Source organism: Artibeus jamaicensis, unplaced genomic scaffold, assembly GCF_021234435.1.
Source record: "Artibeus jamaicensis isolate MK-2021 breed Jamaican fruit bat unplaced genomic scaffold, CSHL_Jam_final scaffold_461, whole genome shotgun sequence".
Classification (NCBI taxonomy): domain Eukaryota; kingdom Metazoa; phylum Chordata; class Mammalia; order Chiroptera; family Phyllostomidae; genus Artibeus; species Artibeus jamaicensis.
Window position 1 is genome coordinate 15495964 of NW_026522045.1, and position 16550 is coordinate 15512513.

Here is a 16550-nt window from a genome sequence, read left to right on the forward strand (position 1 = left end):
AAGGAATGGAGAGGGGAGAAAGGTAAATAAAAAAAAGAAAGAATAAAAATAAAATAAAGTAAAAAAAAAAACGCACCAAAATAATCTCTCAAAAACAACCTCAGAAAAAGGAATGTCTCTTGTTGGCTTCAAACTAGCCGAACCGGTTTTTCTGGATGCAGTTGGCTGAGGGTCGATTGCTGTGAAATTTTCAGCCAGCCCCTCTCAGGATCCAGACACTTGGCGCCTCTCCCCCAGCTCCCTACAATGGGGAGCTAGGACTTTCTCGCAGCGCTCCCCTCCCAGGGGTTACTGCCATAGTCTGGTTTGCTGTGTTTGCAGGCACCTGCACCGGCCTAGTTGCCTGGTTCCCTCAGGATTGAGCACAGGCCTGCCCCCGTTCAGTTGGGAGGCCCCAGACCCTCTGCCCAATCCTGGGCTCGCTGCCAAGCTGGGTGTGAAGCAGAGCAGGCTGCCGAGTCTATCGGATTCAGAGCCCCAGGCTGCACCTCTGAGTTCTCCTGGGCTGGCAACCACAGAGTCTTTGGTTGGGGCCCTTTGTCCTCCGCACCCTCTCTGTAAACTCTATCAAACAAGTCTCTCCTGGCCCCCCACCTTGCTTGGCCAGAAAGGGAGGGGGTTGAGGGTCTCAGCTCTTTTCCCAGGACCCCTCAGCGTCCCGGGCTTCCAGATAGTCTGAGGCGGGGAGACTGGAAGCCGGGAGCCGATCTGAACCGCTTCCAACAGACCTTCTGGGACCCGGAGTAACCGGCAGGGCGCTTCCCATTCGTGTGGCTAGTCCCCAAATGCCTCCACTTTCCCCCTGGCTCACTGCAAGGTCGGATAGGAAACAAGCCAATCTGCCTTGGCAGGAGAACACCTCAGTCCACTTTCAATAAAACAAAACAAAACAAAACTTTCCGGACATCCTGTCTCTCATTCCTGCTCAGTCCCCAACCAAACCCGTGAGGCTAATGCGTCTCTGGATTCCTCCCAGGCTTACAATCACAGCGTCTGCAGTTGAACCGGGCCCTGTGTCTTTGTACCACTCCCCAAAAATGCAAGCCGGCAAGCAGACGGGTCTCTGCCTGGTGTTATCCAGTTTTGCTTATACAGGATGCAGGGGAGCTGCTGGCCCACACTGGTGGCCACTGGAGCCACTGGGTGCCCAAGCTCCTGTGGTAGACCTCTCTGGTGTTGGTCTCAGACCGATGGTTCTGGACCCCGGCTGTAGATGCAGCACCTGGGCCACCTGGCCTGGGGCGCTAGCCCCCGCCGCTGCTTTGTCTTTACTCTGGACCCCAAAGCCCCACTGACCTGCCGCTTTCTGGTGTTTCAGCGTCCAACAGAGTCTCTGTTCTTTTAATTTCACAAATGCTGGATAACTGATGGATTAGTGCGCTGCTTTTCTATAGATCTGCCAGGATTTTCACCCATGAGTGCGGGAGCTAGAATCCGCTCCCTCTTACTCCGATGCCATCTTCCTGACCACCCTTCTTTCTCAAATCATGCTAAGTCACTAGCTAAATTCTGTGCTACTGTGCATGTGACAAAGTGCACAGTTTTGTGATTTTGAGGAATCAAGAATGATTCCTCGAAAGCTCACTTAAACACTTAAGCTCATACTGTACTCCCTTTAGTAACCAACAGCTCTGTTTTCTCTATGGCTATCAGCACATTTCTTAATTTAAGGAAGAGCGAAACCACTTTTACTGCCAGGTGTTTCCACTTTCACTTGAATGCATTTCTGCATATAATCTCCAACCATATACCAGAGGTGTCCAACCTGGAGTCCTGGATGGCTGTGAATGCAGCCCAAGACAAAAATTGAAAATTTACTTAAATCATATGAGGTATTTTTGTGACCACATGTCACAATGTATTTAATGTGTATCCCAAGACAAGTCTTCTTCCAGTGTTGGAAAAAATACCAAAAGTTTGGACACCCCTGATACATGATGATTAAGGAAGAAAACAGAAGTAATACATGTTAAATCCTCTGTAGTAAAATGGTAGCAAAACAGTAAAAAAATTAAGAAAAGCGGCTAAGTCAGCAACAGTAATTATGTTCACCATTAAGACTTTCTCTGCCTTTATTATCGATTACTAATATAGTCTTTTATTTTTGCTGCATTTATTCATTACTAAGTCTGCATACAGTATACTGCAATAGAAACAAACACTTCACTCCTAGAACATGAAAATAAAAAAGTAAGTATTTTATTGATTATGCTATTACAGTTTTTTCCAATTTTTTTCCTTTAACCCCTCTCTGCACTGTACCTCCCCACCCTTTAGCATTCTCTACCCTTAGTTCATGTCTATGGGTTGTACATATAAGTTCTTTGAATTCTCTGTTTTCTATATCATTTTTATGTCTCCTCATCTATTTTATGCCTAGTAATTATGCTTCTTCTTCCCTGTACCTTACCCCCCTATTCCTTCCTCCCCCCTCCCCACTGAAATCCCTTTGTGTGATGTCTATTTCTGTGATTCTGTTCCTGTTCTAGTTGTCTGCTTAGTTTTTGTTTCTGTTAGTTTTCTTTTCTTTTAGGTTCATTTGTTGATAGTTGTGAGTTTGTTATCATTTTATTGTTCATATTTTTTTATCTTTTTCTTAGATAAGTCCCTTTAACATTTCATATAATAATGGCTTGGTGATGATGAACTCCTTTAACTTGACATTATCTGGGAAGTACTTTATCTGCCCTTCCAATGTAAATGAAAGCTTTGCTGGATAGACTAATCTTGGAAGTAGGCCCTTGCCTTTTGTGACTTCAAATACTTTTTTCCAGCCCCTTCTTGCCTGCAAGGTTTGTTTTGAGAAATCAGCTGATAGTCTTGTTGACAGTCCTATGCAGGTAACTGTCTCCCTTTCTCTTACTGCTTTTAGGATTCTCTTTTTATCTTTAATCTTAGGTAACTTAATGATGATGTGCCTTGGTGTAGAACATGACAATAAAATTTGAATAATAAAAATCATTAGTAAAAACGAGTAACTTTTAGTCATTTAATACTAGAATATTAAACAATACTGTCATTGTTATCTTGTATGATGATTCGAAACAAAACATAGTATTTTAAGGGTCTCATTCTCTACTGACTGAGCTAGCCAGGTGTGCCTAAAATATGCTACTATTTTAAGAAATAATGCTTAGTTTAACTATAAGCTATGAAAAAATTCCATGGCATATTTTAAACTTAATTATTATGTTTTAAAACTCTGGAATTACAGAAATATTTCTATGTTCTCCCTAGAAATGAACCCTATTGACCAGTAATACATGAAAATTGTATTGTAATCTGACTGCCAAAATGTTACCAGTTCATGTTAATTGCAAGGAAGGCCAGTGTGAACTAGTGAGGTGGGAAACATAAAGAAAAAAACTCTCATTAAACTAACATACAATATGAGAAATTTCCAATCAAAGTATTTCTGAACTTTTGCCTCTTTTGTTAAAGAAGATAATGCTGCCTTCATTTGTTATGAGCAATAAATTAGAACATGTTTATTAAATGTCTTACATAGGGACTAGAATAGAATAGACTTTGAACATAAATAGCAGGTATAATATTATGGAACCCTAGTGCCCAAATTTACTAGGGTTCTAGGAATTTCCTTTTTGAATATGTAACTGAAATAACTCGAGATCTCACCTTAGATGACTATGAATAATACAGTCATCCTGTGCATTTCATATGATTCCTGAGGAGTATAAATCTATCTCTCCTACTTGTTCCCTGTAATATTTGGCTCTAAAACACTACCCCTAGTTTCTCTAGAGCACTGTTGACTTTGGTCCATCTAGTTATTATTAAGCCAAGCCACTCCAGTTCTCAAAGCTAACACAAATCTGAAACCAGATTGTAGTGGTTAACACATTGTGCTGGAAACTTGACAATTTCATAAGACTATCACAATGCAGATAAAAATAGGTCAGTATCAAAATTGTTGCCCCCCTCAGTCTTAGGACACACCTCAATATGTACAGTTTCTTGCAGGCCAGCTGCTAGAATTTCTTCTTCCATCATCTCTCTCTCTCTTTCTCTCTCTCTCTCTTTCCAAGGCTTTTAAGTTTCTGTGTCAGGTCATTCCAGAAGAAATGAACAATCACTGATATTCATGATTCCCATACCTCCAAACTCCAATAAAAGTAAACTTCTGTATTACTAGAATTAGTTAGCATTTTACTTAGAATTATTTACACTTAGATCACTTCCAGTAGCATAAGACAAATAATAAACACTGAGCTTACTTGTGCATGTCAATAAAGCTCACAATTCCTTCCAGAACAAAGAGAAAAACTACCCACTTCCAAGGCACATGAACACTTTTACTCTTCCAGCTCCAGCAATTTTCAGCAATTTTCAAACGCAGTTTTAATTCTGCTGTCAGTCATAAAGCAGTTAGAAATATTGAGAACCACCACACTACACAATGAGTAACAATAATAAGGTCTTGCTAGATTATTTCAGTAAATGAATTAAAAAAATAAAATTAGTACATTAACTGTTTCTATGCAAATAGGAAACTGCCAACTTTCTTTTTTAATAAATTTTTAATTTAACAATTTTATTTATTTTTAGCAAGGGGATGGGAGGGAAAAAGAGAGGGATAAAAACATTAATGTGTGGTTGCATCTCAAGTGCCCCCTACTGGGGACCTGGCCCACACCACAGGCATGTGACCTAGATTGGAAATCGAACTAGCAACTCTTTGGTTCTAAGGCTGGCACTCAATCCACTGGTGTCAGGTGACACCAGCCAGTGCACCAACTCTCAATAAGAAAGCAGTTGCTTTCTAAAACAAGCTAAAAATTATCTTTAAAAAATCTCTCAACAAATAATCTGCAGAGTTGTTGAGGAATATTTCTTAAAGAGTATAAAGGTAAACTTCAGCCTAGACTGCATTCAAATGATCCCCAAAATTCCAATGAATGAGATTGTGATAACTGTAGACAGGTTTAATTTCTTAATTTATTAATACTAGTTCAACAATCCAGGATTATTGTATTTAAACATGGATACAGAATTTCCTAGCAGACATAATCCTTAAAATGGCATAGCTTTAGCTAAATATATCTGTTTGGATTAGTGTCATCTGAATATAGAAGTTTAATTCTCACATTTAAGGAAAAAAGCAGGTGCCCTGGCCAGTGTGGCTCAATTGGTTGGAGCATCATCCCATAAACTGGAAGGTGATGTGTCTGATTCCTGGTAAGGGCACATGCCTAGGGTACAGGTTCAGTCCCCACTTGGGGTGCCTGTTAGAACAACCAATTGATGTTTCTCTCCCTCTTTCTCTCCTTTCATTCCCATCCCACAAAAAAAATTGCAAGTAAACAATTTTGGGATCATATGATAGTTCCACATGGTTCTTAAGGATTTCTAGGAATCTGTTCCATCATTTTCAATTATAACCTTAATCTTTATCGTCTAAGATGACTGTAGGAAGAGAATCAGAGTGGGATATAATAAAGGGATTCACCTCCTCTTGTAAGAAAATGTTCCAGGACTCCCAAATGACACTTCCACTCTCATTGGCCAGAACTTAGTCATGTGTTTCTGCTTAGATGAAGAAAAGTTTGGTTATGATAGTCTTTATTCTGAGAGACAATGTACTATCATAAAAATTGGTCTTTGTTGACTCTGAGAAATGGAGAACAAATACTAAAAAGCTACTAGCAATAACTGCTACAGTAGATTTTGCTTGTCTTAAAGGTCTGTCTTAATATTTCTGAGGGTAACTTTATACTTATGAAGAATGGAAGTCACTTCTATTACATGTGACTATAGGATTCAAGAAACTGACATAACCAAATGGGGTCTGATTTCTTGGTAGATTAAACCACATTTAGCAAAAATATGAGCTTAAATCTATGCCACATTTACCATGGGGAGACAGCCAGGTCTGGGTATTTTTTTGCTAACCCATGGAACAGTCTTGCCAGAAACCTATTTGTGTGAAAGACTGAAGAGATTCTTGGCACAGAATTCACATTGAGGAAAAAGTTGTTCATTTGTTGTCATTTCATTTTTTATTCAACAAATATTTATTGACTGTACAGAATATGCCAAGCACTGAACATGCACAACTTGGTGAGCAGTAATAGCAACACACCCAGTTCCTGCATACAAATTTTCCAATCTAGTGAGAGAAGTAGCCATTTAGAAAAATAAATAATGAAATAAATAACTAAACATAGAGCTATAAATAGTGCTAGTTGCCTTGAAATATAAGCAGGAGTCTACAATATGGAAGAAAAATGCACACCTATTCAGACCAATGAAGACAAGTTAACAAGAAAATATGTTTATTACATGGATATGGTCTTTTATATTAGTGAAATAAATGAAAACAACTTAGATGCCTATTGTGGGGGAGGTTTGCTCACAGAGACACCCATCCACCATAGATGAGAATAGGTTTACTGAGACATGATATACTTGGGGAGGAAAGGTGGCCAAACTTTCGAAGGAGAAGGACCAGAAGCCTTTTCCTCAATGGATTTTTATTGGGTTCATTTGCATAGGAATACAGGATATATACATAAAGCTCATTAATCATTGTCAAGCATGATCAAACAATAGATAACATTCAAAAACTATAAGGGCTTTTTTTTAGATTTTATTTATTTATCTTTAGAGGGGAGGGGAAGGAGGGAGGAAGAGAAACATCAATGTATGGTTGCTTTTCGTGCGTCCCCTGCTGGGAACTGGCCTGCGGGGAACTGGCCCGCAACCCCGGCATGTGCCCTGACTGGGAATCGAACCGTGATTGTCTGGTTCATAGGCCCATGCTCAATCCACTGAGCTACACCAGCCAGGGCTATAAGGGCTTATTTTGAGTCAGGGTGAAATAGCTAAAGGGCCATAAAACTCTGGGGAACGAACTCACTTATTTATTTGTTATTTTAATTTTTAAAAGATTTTATCCATTTATTTTTAGAGGATGAGGAAGGGAAGGGGAATGAGGGGGATAGAAACATCAATGTGTGGTTGCCTCCCATGCACCCCCCCCACCAGGGCCACAGCCTGCACCCCAGGCAAGCACCCCGACTAGAAATTGAACCAGAGACCATTTGGTTTTCAGGCCCACACTCATTCCACTGAGCCCCACCAGCCAGGGAGGACCCTTATAATTTAAATTGAGGGTTTCACAGGATTGTACACAGTCTTTCTTAGGCCTGATCACCCAAGGGAGACTGCCCTTTCCATCACAGTGCCATACCACCTCCAGGATTATTTCAGGCTTAAGTCAGGTAGGGGAAGTAAGGTAGCCAAGAGATTAGGAGACTTCTTGCAGGTAGAATGAGGACTCAGACTATGTCACAACCAAGGGGTGAGGATTCATCACCCCCTTTCTCTAGAGCCCCCCCACATCCCTTCCTGAGGACCCCCTCATTACTGTATCTGTCTTAGGTCATCCTTCCCTTGAAGAATCTTACCCATCATTGGCTAACTAGTCATGCACTGGGGGCCACACAGCTGAAGTAAAGTGGATAGAGGCAGTGCTCTTGCCAGAGAGATAAGCTTTGTCTCTTAGGAGTCTGGCTCAGGGTCTCAAGGTCTTTTTACTCTACTTTATCTGTGGGGGGAGGTTTATAGCTTCTGAAACCAGGTAGGGTGGTTCCCAACAGCCTATCATAGTGGAATTGATAAAATTTTATATCTTTATATGATGGGTACTATATAGCAGTTAAGATGAGTGAGTTTTCTATACAACAGTATGGAAAGATAAATTAAAAAATGAAGAATGACACATACAATCTTTTCCCACAAAACATGCCTGTATATTGTCCATATACAAAAGGGATTGGAACTATACATACTAATGTTTGCCTCTGGGGAGTAGTGAAAAGAATGGAACTGGGGATGGAATACAAAGCTGACTTCACCTGCATCTTCATGTGTTTATTTTTATGTTAATAATATTGTTTGTATTTGTTTTATGTCTTTTATACATTGTCAGTTGGCTGGTGAGAACAGAGGTGTTTCTTATGCTATATTCTCTCTCTCTACAATCTTTCACTTTATTAATTCTGAAAATAAAAAGTCACAAACTTTAGTCCACTCAGGACCAAAGATTATATTGCTAATATTTTCAATGGGACCCATATATTTTTGTTTTGCCATTAACTATATTTATAAATGAAAAATTCACACACACAATCACAAAACAGGTGAAGCTAAAATAAGAACATTTATCTTGCTCTGATAGAGATTACTACTTTATAATACCTCTAAACACAGTTACTTTTGATATATTAGATAATTTCTGAGTTTAAAAACAATGCATACAATACACGACTAAGCAGAATTGACCCCAAGCAAGCACCAAGAACAATAATTTCTCTCACTTTGAAATTGTAACAATAATTTCAATTTTGACAAAATGTGAGCCAAATCATGCTGTTCACTTAGATAAAAGATACTAATGGTAATTTTTCTCCCAATTAATTATTAAACAATTAGAGTATATAGCAATTTCTGATATGGGCATTTTGTATTTTCAGTAAATAAAAATACTCTAAAAAGAATGAGGGTAAAGTCAAAAGATCCTATGATAAATGTAGCTATAATGAATGATTATGTACTCCTTGAAATTCACTGTGGGTTCACAACTAATTGAGAAGTACATGAGAGTATCATACAGATGGAGATCAAAATACCAGCTTTATACGATTAACCTTGAATTCAATAAATTGATCAGGTGTATGGCCACAGTTAGACTTTCCAGTAAAAACTCCTGAATTGAATTTAGCCACCCATTCCCAGCAAGTTCTAGGTGTATTCTGAGGGCAGGTGGCCCTGAAAGGGAGAATACAATGAACACTGAACTAAGCTTGTTCAGATTCCTCATTTAAAGTCACTAGCAAGGTTACTTCCCTTTTGGGATGGGAGAGAAAGAAAACCCTGTTTTCCTGTTATTTCCATAAAGGATGGTATTACTTACTTTATGGAAAAAAAGTAAAGACATTAGGAAAAGAACATGATTCCCTCTTCACCTACTAAATGTCAGGCACAGTAGGAAACATATTTATTGTCTATGTTTCTCACAACAACCCAGAGTATACAAAGGAGGAAAGTGAAACTGAGAATACTTAAGCAGCTTCCCCATACACACACTTTTGATTAGATAATTGATCTCTGGGATTCAAATCTAGGCCTGTATAACTCCAAAGCTTACACACTTTCAACTGTCTACACATAACCACAAAATCCCTGAATGTCCTTTGAAAATAACTATATTTATGTACATGGGACATGAAAACATCACTATTCCTTTCAACATTTTTAGATAATTGATGTCTGTCAATCACATGCATTTGATGCAGTATTAGGTCATAATGAATGAGATGACTCTTCACAAAAATATATTGTTTAATTTTAAGTTAGTTCACCTTTGTAAATCTGAGGAGTTAAGTCCCATTCTGCCTTGGATATGTACACATAGTGCCTATTAGAAATTAAAATGAGTTACAAATGTGTCAAGAAGAGATTCTGCTGCTAAAATACAGGTCAGGTTACTTGAAAAGGATATATATCTTCCTGTTCTAAATGTTAATTAGATGTTTTATTTTACCTTGAAAAGTTTCTAGCAGAAATTTTCTTGAAGTTGACACGTATAGGTCAAGAGAACTTCAAGATAGCATCCTCAGCCCCCATAGTCTGAAGGACTTATATAACTTTACTCAAAACATTGATATGAAGAGGAAAGCAAAATTAAAAAAAAAACTGTTATGGAGTATGGTTTTCCTGCAATATCCTCAAAATTATTCATGGAAACCCAGTAAATGACAACATCAAATGAAAACTACTTCAGACTCTAGTAAATTTGAAGTTTTGCTATCTATGTGCCAGTAACAAAGTAAACCTTTTTTTACTGTTGTTAAGTAGATTTGTTTCCACTTCCTGCCCCTGATACTCTCCCTGCTACATCCATTCCCACCTCCCACCCTCAATCCTACCCCCATTTGGATTTGTCCATGTGCCCTTTATACATGTTCCTTGATGACTCTTAATTTTCTTCTCCCCATTATTCCCTCCCTGATACTCTTTGGTTACTGCCGGTTTGTTCTGTATTTCAATGTCACTGGTTATATTTTGCTTGCTTGTTTGTTTTGTTGATTATGTTCAACTTTTAGGTGAGATAATATGATATTTCTTCACAGCCTGGCTTATTTCACTTAGCATAAGGTTCCCCATATCATCCATGTTGTCACAAAGGATAGGGGCTCCTTTCTTCTTTCTGCTGCATAGTATTACATTGTGTAAATGTACCATAGTTTTTGATCCACTCATTTACTGATGGACATTTAGGTTGCTTCCAACACTTGGCTATTGTAAAGTGTGCTGTTATAAACATGGGATGCATAGATTCTTTGAAATTTGTGTTTCAGGATTCTTGGGTTATAATCCAGGCAGTGGAAATTCCAGGTCAAAAGTCAGTTCCACTTTTTAGTTTTGTGAGGAATTTCCATACTGTTTTCCACAGTGGCTACACCAGTCTACGTGCCCACCAACAGGTACTAGGGTTCCCTTTTCTCCATAACCTTGCCAACATTTGTTTTTTGTTGACTTTGTTATAACATCCATTCTGACTTGTGTAAAGTAGTATTTAATTGTGGTTTTAATTTGTAATTACTGATCTCTAGTGATGCTGAGAAACCTTTCATATGTCTTTGGAACCTCTGATGTCCTTCTTGTGGAAGTGTCTATTCAGGTCCTTTGCCCATTTTTTAATAGGCTTTGTCCTCTTGGAATGGAGTTGTGTGAGTTATTTATGTATTTTTGAGATCAAACTCTTGTCCAGGGCATCACTTGTAAATATATGTAGTTCCCATATGGTTGGATCCCTATTCATTTTTCTGATGTTTTCTTAGCTATGCAAAAGATAAAGTTCCCTTTGTTTATTCTATTCTTTATGCCCTTTGCTCTAGGGGACATATTGGTGAAATTATTGCTGCATGGAAATTCTGAGATTTTCATGCCTACGTTCTCCTCTATGATTTTCACAGTGTTGTGACATATAATTAATTAAGTATTTTATTGATAATTAGTTTATTTCTGTATGGTCTAATTTGGTGGTTGTGTTTCACTTTTTTGCATGTAGTTATCCAGATCTTCCAACACCATTTGTTGAAGAAGCTGTTTCTACTCCTCTTTATGCTTATGCACCTTTGTTGAATATCAATTGACCATAGAGACTCAGTTTTATTTCTGGGCTTTATATCCTCTTCCATTTATCTATGCGTCTGTTCTTATGCCAGTTCCAGACTTTTCTGATTACCATGGCCTTGTAATATAGTCTGATGTCAGGTATTGTGGTCCCTCCTACTTTCTTCTTCTTTCTCAAAATTGTTGCACCTATTTGGTGTTGTCTATGGTTCCATATAAATTTTTTGAAATGTTTGTTCTGTGTCTATGAAATATGTCATTGGTACTTTAAGAGAGATAGTGTTGAACTTATAAATTTCTTTGGGTAGTATTGACATTTTGATGATGTTAATTCTTGCAGTCTATGACATGGTATATGCTTTCATTTGTTTGTGTCCTTAATTTCTTTCTTCCTTGTTGTGTAGTTCTCTGAGTACAGTTCTTTTCCTCCTTGGTTAGGTTTATTCTGAGGTACTTTATCGTTCCTTTTGCTACATTAAAAGAGGATTTTTTGTTCAATTTCTGTTTCTGATATTTAATTGTTAGTGTGCAAAAATGCCTTAGATTTCTGAATATTAACATTATATTGCTTTGTTTTGCCTAATTCACTTATTAGGTTGAGTAGTTTTTTTGTGGAGTCTATAGGATTCTCTATTATACTGTCCTGACATCTGCAAACAATGACAGATTTATCTCTTCCTTTCAAATTTGGGTGCCTTTTCTTTTTCTTTTATGGTTATTGTGGCTATGACTTTAAAAAATATGTTGAATAGAATTGGTGAAAGCAGACATCTTTGTCTTGTTTCTGATCTTAGAAAACTTTGAGTTTTGCCTGTTGAGTATGATGTTGGCTGCAGATTTCTCATATATGGCCTTTATTATGGTGAGGTATGTTCCCTCTACTCCCACTTTGCTGTTTTTTTTTAAATGGTTGCTGTACCTTATAAAATACTTTTTCCATATCTATTGATATGGTTATGGGATATTTGTCTTTCTTTTTATTTATGTGAAATATTACATTTATTTATTTGCAAATATTGTACCATCCTTGCACCCTTAAGATGAATCCTACTTGATCATAGTGTATGCTCTTTTTAACATATTGCTGATTGTGGTTTGACAATATTTTGTTGAGGATTTTAGCATCTACGTTTATCAGCAATATTGGCTTGAAGTTTTCTTTCTTGTTTTGTCTTTATTTGGTTTGGTATTAATATGATGCTGGCTTCATAAAAAGAATTTTAGAATCTTCTCTCTTCTTGGATATCTTGGAATAATCTGTGAAAGATGTGGCTTAACTCTTCCTTTGTAAAATTTTCCTGTGAAAATGATTAGTCCAGGGCTTTTGTGTGGTGCTTTTTTTATTATTGTATCAACTTTACCAGCTGTTATCGGTCTGTTCTAGCTTCTCCTTCTTCTTCATTCAATTTTGGGATGTTATATGTTTCTAGAACTGTATCCACTTCACCCAGGTCTTCAAATTTCTTGGCATGGCTAGTATAGCTCAGTGGATTGAGTGCAGGTTGTGAACCAAAACGATGAGGTTTGATTCCATCAGGGCACATGCCCGGGTTGTAGGCCAGGCCCCCAGAAGGGGGAGCACCAGAGACAAGCCTTGTCTCCACAGCTTGCATTCCAGAGGTCCTTAGCCACAGGGGGTAGAATTATAATTCCTAGAACCAGGCAGAGCAGTCCACAACAACAATCCTTTGTGTTTCTATGGTATTAGTTGTAATCTCTTATCTTTCATTACTAATTTTAATTATTTGGGTTCTTTCTTTTTTTCTTGATAAGAATGCTTAGATACTTGTCATTTAAAAAAATCTTTTCAAAGAACCAGCTCTTGGAGCTACCAATCCTTGTATTGTTCTTTTAGACAAAGTGCCATTTAATTCTTTCTTGATTTTTTAAATTTCTTTTCTTCTGTGTGCTGTAGTTATTGTCTGTTGGCATTCCTGTAATTCTTGTAGGTGTAGGGTTAGGCTGTTTATTTGAGATTTTTCTATTATCTGTAGGTAGGCCTGTATTGCTGTGAAATTCCCTCTAAGGACTTCCTTCATTATTTTCCATATGTTTTGAATTATGTGTTCATTTGTTTCTTGATAGTTTTTTATTTTACCTTGATTTCCTTGTTGACACATTTATTATTTAATAACATATTATTCATTCTCCATGGATGTGGTTTTTAAAAAATTTAAAAATTCTGATATCCCTGTAATATGGATATTATTATGTTTCATGCTGTCCTGCAGTTCCCTAAACCCTTCTTCATTCTTTGGAAAGGGTGAAAGATTTGTGCATTCTGAAGAGAAACCAGAGTATCGTCTTCATTCTTTGGTGGTCTTCTTTTCTTTTTGTTGCTCTTTCTTGGAGATGTTTTGTACTTTGTCTTCCAGCTCATTGTTTCTATTGGCTGTTTCATCTAGCCTGATTTTGATAACTTCTACTGTGTTCTTTAGTTTATAAATTGTATTCTTCATTTATTCTTGTCTCTTGTTGATAATTTCTGTGTCCTTTTTCATGCTGATATAGATAGCAGTAAATTCCTTATAATTTCCCTGTAGTTTTTTGTTAAATATTAGTGAGCTCTTTGAACTTCCTTATAACAATTGTTCTGAACTCAATATCTGATAGTTGACTTGACTTTATTTCATTTAGCTGTCTTTCTGAGGGTTCCTCCTTTTCTTTTGATTGGGGGTTGTTTCTTTGTCTTCCCATTAATTATGAGGCTCCTCTTGTTTGCTTCTGCTTCCTAAATAATCTGTTTTGACTCCCTTTCTTTGTGGTGTGAATTTCTATCAGAGGGGACCTGTGAGATTGAGTCATGCAGTCTCCTTGATCTCCTGAGCTTGATGCTCTTGGGATGCCATTTATGTTGACTCCCTGGATGTAATGGGTTTTAATTATTTGGTCATTCTTTGGTGGTTTCTTTCCTCCAGCTGGTTGACTGACGGTCACTCAGCCTGCCATGTCATACATGTTTTTGTGCAGCTGTTGCCAGAATGAAACAACAAAGCCCAGAGAACAAACCCACATGTGCAAAAATATCTCCCCCTCAAAATCCCACTATCAATAACAAATGAACAAATATTTAAAAATGGTGAAAATATATTAAAACTATTATAAGAAAGGAGAGAAATAAACTATATTATAGTGGCTTAATATGCACAAACCTGCTGTACAAGAAATGAATGTTAAAAAGATATACAGGAAAGAAAATGTCACTAATTATAGAGAAGACCACTGTGCATTTCATTTCGGGTAGCCTCTAATATTTACCACTTTTTTTCTTTCTTTATTTTTCGTTAAGATTTTATTTATTTATGTTTTAGAGGGGAAGGGAGGGAGAGAGATATCAATGTATGGTTGCCTCCCATGAGCCCCCTGCTGGGAACTGGCCTGCAACCCAGACATGTGCTCTGACTGGGAATCGAACTGTGATCCTTTGGTTCACAGGCCCACACTCAATCCACTGAGTTACACCATCCAGGGCTGTTTTTTCTTTCTTAATCCACTTCTGGTGATGTCAGATGTTGACCCTGTCTGACCCTTGGCAGTCTGCTTCAGGACTGCCAGAGATCTACTCTCAATGGTTGTCTCCTTCGGTTGTTAATCTAGTCACCAAACTCAGCAGTCAGGCTTAAGCATCATAGGGAAGAGCAAAATTGTTCCTGATTTTGGGGTTATTGTTTCCCCTCAGGCTGCTGCTGCTTGGATGGGAATAGTTTACCTGAGCAGGATGGCTGCAGTTGTACATGGGATGACTTAAGTCTAGGGTCCCAGTGCCTACTCTCTCATTTCCCCAAACTTCCATCCCCAGTGTCTCTTCAGGCATCTCTAGCCTACTGTGTCCCTGCCTTTCCTGGAGCCCAGGGTAAGTGGCTGCAAATGAAAATTTTTGTTTTGGCCCTTTAAATGGCTCTTTGCATCTCCTGCCATCCATCTGTAGCAGAGAGCAACCCTGCACCTTTTTGTTGCTGATTGTTATCTGTGTACTTTTGGGGTTCTGGTGCTCTTGGCTAGGAATCCCAGTTTAGGATTTATACCCCATATTTCTCAGGGGGATCTAACTGGTTGCTCAATTATCCCTCCAGTGCTGCTGACTGCAGGTGCCTTGCCAGCCTTCTCGAGTCTACACCACACTTCTTACCAGTCAGGTTGTGCTGAAGCTGATTCTTCTGTTTGTTTAAGGTCTAAGGCTTCTCTCTTGCTACTGTTAAGATGTTTGTTCTGGGTGATTTCTCCACAATGTAGTTGTAATTCCATATTTTCCTGGGTGGATGTTAGGGTGGCTTACATTCATTCCTCTGGCATCTTACACCTCTGAAGTAAATCTTTTCAGATTAAATTTTGAAGCTTGTGTAATTATTTTTCCAATAAGTATTTTTCAAGCATTTTGTTGCATTTTATATAGTTTATCAATAAGAACACAAATAAGTAACAATAAAATTTTGTCAAAAGAGTTTGAAAATACAATGTTATCACTGCATGTGGCTGGCAACAAAGTCAATTTTATGGGCGTAGTATAACATGGTTCATAAGCAGAGTTTATTCTGTGGCATTCTATTTTAACTCTGATTATCAATAAAAAAATACAATTCAAAAACTACAGTATCAAAACATCAACCAACCAAGCAGCAGCATTTACATGAGAGTTGGTAGATCTGAGTTTTACTCTTGGCTCTGCCTGGGTGACTTTGAATAAATCACCTCACATTTCTGAACTTGAGTTTCTCCATCTAAAAATGAAGGTGTTGGATTGCAATTAGTCCTGCAATTTTCATCAGATTCTCTTGAAGGTCGTATAAAAGTATTGTGTCCACACTCTACCTCAAATAAATTCCACTCAGTGAATCTAGCATGGGGCCCAGAAATCTGCCTATTTACCAAAGACCCTTAGGTTATGGATGCTGGAGTTTCACGCAAACCATGTGGTAATATACACTAAATATAAATCTCTATAATGTTCTACTATTCTACTAGTCTATGGAAAATTCAGTAAAAATAGAGATCAAGATGGCATATTTATTGTGGAAAGTTTTATGTGTTGTTGGCCCATTTCAAGAATTATTTTCTCAGCCTATAGATTGTTGCTTGTGGCATTCATAGTTTTCCTTGACAAAACATTTAATGGTGGATGAATAATTTCCCAAATTAAATTTTTAAAAAATGAGAAAAGAGAGAAGGAAGGAAGATGGTGGCAAGATGGGTGGAAGGGGAGTCCACTTCCCCCTGCACATGGATGAAACACCTAGCCCATCTACTGAGGAACAGAGTGAACCGTCAACAGTACCTGAGCATGTATGAATATTGGAGATAAAAAATTATAGAGGACATTGAAAAATCAGACATTAAGAAGAATGTTTTAGGATAATAAGTTTCCTGGACCAGCATGGGGACCAGGGAAGCTC